At 40.2% G+C, this 6,135-nt stretch overlaps 1 pseudogene; it reads left to right on the top strand.

Moving 5' to 3' along the window:
- The first annotated feature begins 470 nt into the window (after positions 1 to 470).
- Positions 471 to 2,060, top strand: LOC132087989 (uncharacterized; annotated as a pseudogene).
- Positions 2,061 to 6,135: the final 4,075 nt, after the last annotated feature.

Below are 6,135 nucleotides of genomic sequence, written 5' to 3'. Positions count from 1 at the left end.
AATGAAACGGATAACATGAATATTTAAAATAAATACCAATTATCACTTTTCCGATGTTGGTATCGGCTAGCTTTTTGTTATTACGATGTCCAAACCAGCTGAAAGATTTGCCTAGTTCGTTGGTCATAAGCCGCCGGGCGATCGATCTAACAATTGTTCTTGGGGTGTTTCCCCCTATTGCGATCAGGTGGGTTTTCTAGAAAACATTTAAAAAACAAACAAACAGACAACACCTGAAGTTTAATTTAATTCAAATTTTAATAATTAAAAAAAAATTACCAAACGTTGTGACTGGGCGGGTACGGCAAGGCAGCTGGGTAGCTGGGCGGGTACGGCAAGGCAGCTGGGCAGCGCGACGAACACGTTTCACAAGTCTTTCATGCACACTTTAAAATCCAAGTTCTGCTAATTTTCAAAAAATTCACACAACACCATACAAAGCACATGACTCAAAGGCAGCTACCGAGCGAATGCCTGAATCGCTAGATCCCCATGCGAAAGAAGTCGGAACTACCATTTTTTTTGCTTTTGGTGTTCATTCCCTAAACACAGGTAAATGGTATCTTCTCAAAAAATTGCTCATCAAATAATTATTATTAATAAAACAGTTATCTTATAAAAAAACACTGTTGAAATTTAAGTAGATGTTTTTACGTTACATATTAAATAGTAATTTCAAGTAAATTTAAATTTAATAAACTGCTGGAACATATCACTGCCATTTAAGTTATCTGACAATGCTGATTTAATATATAGGGGAAAAAGGCGGCCATTATTTTTCTAAATACCATGTATTATATGTGTTTTTCACAAATACGACAAGTGGATTTGCGCCTGTAACTGTCAACATGACGTGAATGAAATTATTTCGTTAACAGGTTTACTGATGTTGGGATCCATTCTGTCTTTTATATCACTTATGCTGTTGGTTATGTCATTTGCCAGGTAATCCCAACCAATTCTCTGTCAAACATTCATATGCCAATTTACCCTTTGTTTACAGTCCACATTGGCTGGTCTCTTGGCAAGACACATACAGCCCGTTCAAGAACATGGGTCTCTGGGAGTTTTGTTTTAGCAGATTCCGTTACCCAAACTACCAATTTGATGACCTCGTTGATGGTTGCCACTATGTCTTCAGCAAGACATACTTTGTGATTTGGGAATGGTTGCTGCCAGGTAAATTTAGAGTCACACTTTCCTTTGCCGGCTACTTCACAACTCTTTCATTTGCTCTCCAAAGGTTGGCTGATGGCAGTGCAGGTTTTTATGACGCTGGCCTTGATATTTTCCTGCTCTGCCCACATTGCCTTAACAATGCTTCTTGTTCGTTGGCCGCTCAACTTCACATTCCGATACCAGTGCAGATCCTGTCTGCCTGTGCACTAATGAATGGTTTGAAATCCTTTTGCCTCTTCCTGTCGGTGGCTGTCTTTGGTGGACAATGTTGGAGACGTGACTGGATGCCCTACCCAAATTTCAACTACCTCTCTTGGTCGTACGTGTTTGCCGTAATCGCCATGTTCATCGGAATGGCTGCCACAGCCAGTTTCTACTTCGTAAGTTCTCATCATGCAATTCACCATGAAATAATTCTAAACCAAGCAAACTATTCTAAAAATGACGCCAAGAGGACAGTGGAACGCAAGAAAGCCAACAGCAATCTAGTTGTTCAGATGCAATCACACGGCAGCCAGATTTACATCTGAAAATGTGTGCCTCATCCTCAAATATTTGGGCTACAAACAGTTGCAGCTGTGAATCTCTTTATCCATCATTCCGTTCCACAATGTCACCTCCGTCCATTGCTTAAATTTAAATCGTTGAGTGAGCTGTAATGTTTCTCTTTTTTTTTAATGTAAAGTAGTTTTACCAGAAACTTGTTTGGGGTCTTACCTGGAACTCTGGTAGAGCGGCAGAGGTCAAGGATGTACTCCATGGTCGTTAATTCGATGTTTCCGTCCATAATGAGCAAACGACAGTTGGCTATGTCCTCCTCGTACTGCCTCACCTTTTTTTTTATTACAAGTTGACGAAAATAGATTGGATCTTTTAAATAATTCTGTTTGTGTGCCGTCACTTTCATTCAGAGTTGTGTGTTCCCTACACACTACAACAAAAAAAGGTATGTACGGTTCTAGAGTTAAATGCAACTACTTAGTAAAAATTTATTAAAAATATTTTTATTTTCAATATATTCAAAAAAATTTGTTGAAGATCTTCTTGTCTGCTCGAGGGATGTTGTTAGGACATCATTTTTGCACATCCATCGGACATCCAACCAGACTAGCCGAAGGACATCCGTGGGCCAGCCCATAGAAGACACGGACATTCGGCCATGGATCGGACATCCGACGGCTGAGATGTGCTATGTGGGAGATGTGATTCTTGTGAGATTAATTGACAATTTTGTTGATCGAGGATCCATCGTGTTGAATATTCCGAACATTTGGCTACAATCAGTTGGTCTGCTTCTCCTTCCGTGACACAGGTATCGCTGTTTTGTAATCGTATTGTTTGATTAACGATGTTCGAAATCCGTTTTTTGTGGAAGTGGATCTGCGTTGTTGAGATGGAAGTAGCAGTTAATTGGTTGGTATCTCCAGGTGTGTAGATTATGTGTATCGTGGCGTTATGTATGATGAATCTTTCCTTTTCTTTGGTTTTTGCTTGTTGATATCCCATTCTTATTGATCCCCAGGCGTAAGAAATGCTGTAAAGGCGTTTTCCTATTTCTGAATCTTCAATAGCAGTGTTTAGCAAGAATGTAACTTCCTGCTGGATGGATCGTCCCCGTCTGGCAAATTGGAGTTCTTTATAATCCTTGCATACTGATGTATCCAGGTGAGTATTCTGCATGCATGTATTTATAGTCGTTTTAAACATCTCATATAGTTTCCTTGTCGTTTCCGTCGGGAAAATGAGGTATGTTAGCGGTATACCGACAACTATGTAGCCCTGTGGTGTGATGTCCCGATCTGGTTTGTTGAGGAATGATATCTCGATTTGTCGATTTGTGTCATAGAGACGGCTGGTGTTTTCGTGTTCCGGCATTCTTGGAAGTTCCAGATATCCGCTTCCTTTAATCAATGTTTGTGATTTGTGATATGAGTTATTTGTTGTCCTATCTCCCCACACTGTAGTGTTTTGATTTTGAATGAAGTGTCCTTCCTGCTGGGTGGTGTTTAATGGTCCAAAAGGGCTTTCAATGGGGTCTTCTGGCTTTTCTTGTCGTATGGTGATTTGTTCTGCTACACAGTTGAGGGTGTGGTATTGTTTAATGGCATACCATTGCCCTTCGCCTGTTGGAGTGGCTATAAAACTCAGTCCTGCTGGTCCGGTCTGCATGTTGTTATCGCCACACTTCTTGTCGTTCACCATTTTCCAGCATTCCAGTGGGGTTATTAGTTTAGTTTCTTGTGAATATATTGAGTCAAAAGATCCAATCCAAAATGATCCTGTTATTTTCTTCGTTTTTATCCACTGTTTGCATGTCCAGCCTTTCCAAGAAGCTGCTGGTTTCTGCGTCGTTTTTAAAGTGTACAGCGTGGGTATTCTGGGTAAGTGTGCTGTATCTGTTTCCTTGTTGCTGCAGTAATATGGTGCTTCTTTATCTAAAACTCCTCTGGTCTTTACGTTGTTACAGTCGCATACAGTTGAATAGATGGGATACGTTGATGGAATAATGGTAAGTAAGTGGATGAATAATAGTATCAGTTCCATCTGTGAAATAAAACTTTGAAGGTTTTTTAGAATCTTGATACTTCATTACGTTGCCGTAAGTTGTATCGTGGACTCGTCATTCTAGTGCGCGCAGGATGATTTGGTATAGGACCGGGAATATTTGGTGCGATGATAATACGAGACTCCTCTTCTGCTGCTCTAAATATACGTGTTTCACGAGGAGGCCTTCTTTCGTTGTTACTGAAGTGTTTTCTAGGCCTTCCTGTTCTTCGTCGTACTGTTTTATTTCTCGGTTGGTGTGTCGCACGTGATGTTCCTTCTGCTCTTTGGTTTCCTGGGACGTACAGTTTTAGGCGGTTGACGTGTACTATCGATTTTAGTTTTTCATTGTCTGTGTTTTGAATCTCGTAGGTGAGATCTGAGAAACTTCTGGTGATTTTGAATGGTCCGTTCCATCTCTTGATGAATTTTCCGGCAGTTAGTGGGGCTTTCAGTAGCACAAAGTCACCAATGTTGTATTTGATTGCTTTTGTTCCTTTGTCGTAATATCTTTTTTATTTTGTCTGCGCCCGAAATATGTGTTCCTTCGCTAGTTGCTGAGCCTTCTTCCATTGATGTGAGTACATTACATTGGTGTCGAAACTTTCGCTTCCTGTCTGACTACTTTCATTTTCTCTCTCAAATTGTTCTTGTTTCCTTAATCTTTCAATTTGTAGTTTGTTTTTTAATCTTTCACTTTCTTTTCGATTTCTTTCGAGCTCTTTTATGACAATTTCTTTTTCCGTTGCCCTTGTTTCTATTCTTGCTAGTGGCACTATGGGAATACGACTTAGGGTGTCAGCATTTTGGTGTGACTTTCCTGGCCGGTACCCAATGGCGATGTCAAATTATTGGAGTTTTAGTGCCCATCTAGCTAATCTTCCTGTGGGTTCTGTCTTGCTCATTAGCCATCCCAAAGGTCTATGGTCTGTAAATACGGTAAATCTGCGTCCGAATAAATATGTTCTAAATACTTTTATCGCATGGATGATTGCGTAAGCCTCTTTCTCTGTGGTTGACCACTTGGCCTCGCGGTCGTTCAGATGTTTAGAGCTATACGCTATGACGACTTCCGCGCCGTCTGATTCACGGGGTTCCTGTACGTCGGACTCCGCCGAATCCGCTGATTGAGGTAGAGTCTGTATCTGAGCCAAGACTGCTCCTATTCCGTATCCTGACGCATCCGTGTGGATGATAAAGTCGCGCGAAAAATCTGGATACCCTAGGATCGGTCTAGTAATGAGAAAGTTCTTGATACAGTCAAAAGCGTCCTTTTGTTCTTCTCCCCATTTCCACTCGGCTGATTTTCTCGTTAGCGCTGTCAATTGGTGGGCTTTATCAGCAAAAGCCCGGATGAATTTTCTATAATAGCTAGCCAGACCTAAAAAAGAGCTCAATTCCTTCACGTTTTTGGGAGCTGGGTATTTGATGATTGCTTCTAGCTTTTTCGTACATGGTGTTATTCCTTTTTTCGAAACAATGTATCCTAAATAATCTAACTCTTCTTTAAAAAATTCACATTTCTTTCTTTTTAACTTAAGCCCTGCGTCTTTAAGAAGCTTAAACACTGTTTCCAGATGTGTCACATGTTCAGCAATATTATTACTGAACACTATGATGTCATCCAGATAAACCAATGCAAATTTGAACAATACTGATTTTAAGATGTTATTCATTGCTCGTTGAAAAGTGCTTGGTGCATTTGTTAACCCAAATAGCATTCAATTAAATTCGTATTGTCCAAATTCACAGATGAAAGCGGTTTTGTGTTTGTCGCCTTCTTCTATCTCGATTTGCCAGTAGCCGCTCAGTAAGTCAAATGTCGTAAAAAAACTGATCCGTTCAATGCATCAATGGTGTCGTCAATTCTTGGTAAGGGATATTTGTCTTTTACGGTTATTTTGTTCAGTGCCCTATAATCAATACATATACGCATTTCTCCATCTTTTTTGGGTACCATTACTATGGCTGCTGCAAATGGGCTGTGACTCTCTAATAATTTTGTTACTCAACATTACTTCAATTTTTGTTTTTACAATAAGTTTTAATGCTTCTGGAGTTCTGCGCAATCTTTGAGTAATGGGGGCGTTGTATCCTATGTTAATGGGATGCTTTACATCAGTTGCTAGGCCCAGATCTGATTCTTTTTCTGCGAATAGGGCATCGTGTTTGTTACAAACAGAATTTTGATTTTGGTATGATCTCTCATTCTCTTGACTGTACTTATGAGTCGACCTTCGACGATGGTCTGGTTTTGGTCTGATTTTTCTTCTTTGCCTTCAAGGGACTCGTAGAGACTGTTGATTCTTGAGATAAAGGCTTTGCATTTCTCTTCAGGTTTTGTTTTAGTGTGGATAACTGTTTTCTTCGTGCTGCTAACTTGTATGCATCCTGGAACCTTGCAATGATGGC

This window comes from Daphnia carinata, chromosome 5 (assembly GCF_022539665.2).
Source record: "Daphnia carinata strain CSIRO-1 chromosome 5, CSIRO_AGI_Dcar_HiC_V3, whole genome shotgun sequence".
NCBI classification, from domain to species: domain Eukaryota; kingdom Metazoa; phylum Arthropoda; class Branchiopoda; order Diplostraca; family Daphniidae; genus Daphnia; species Daphnia carinata.
Note: the sequence above shows the minus strand (reverse complement) of the source record. Positions and strands in the feature narration are given on the sequence as shown.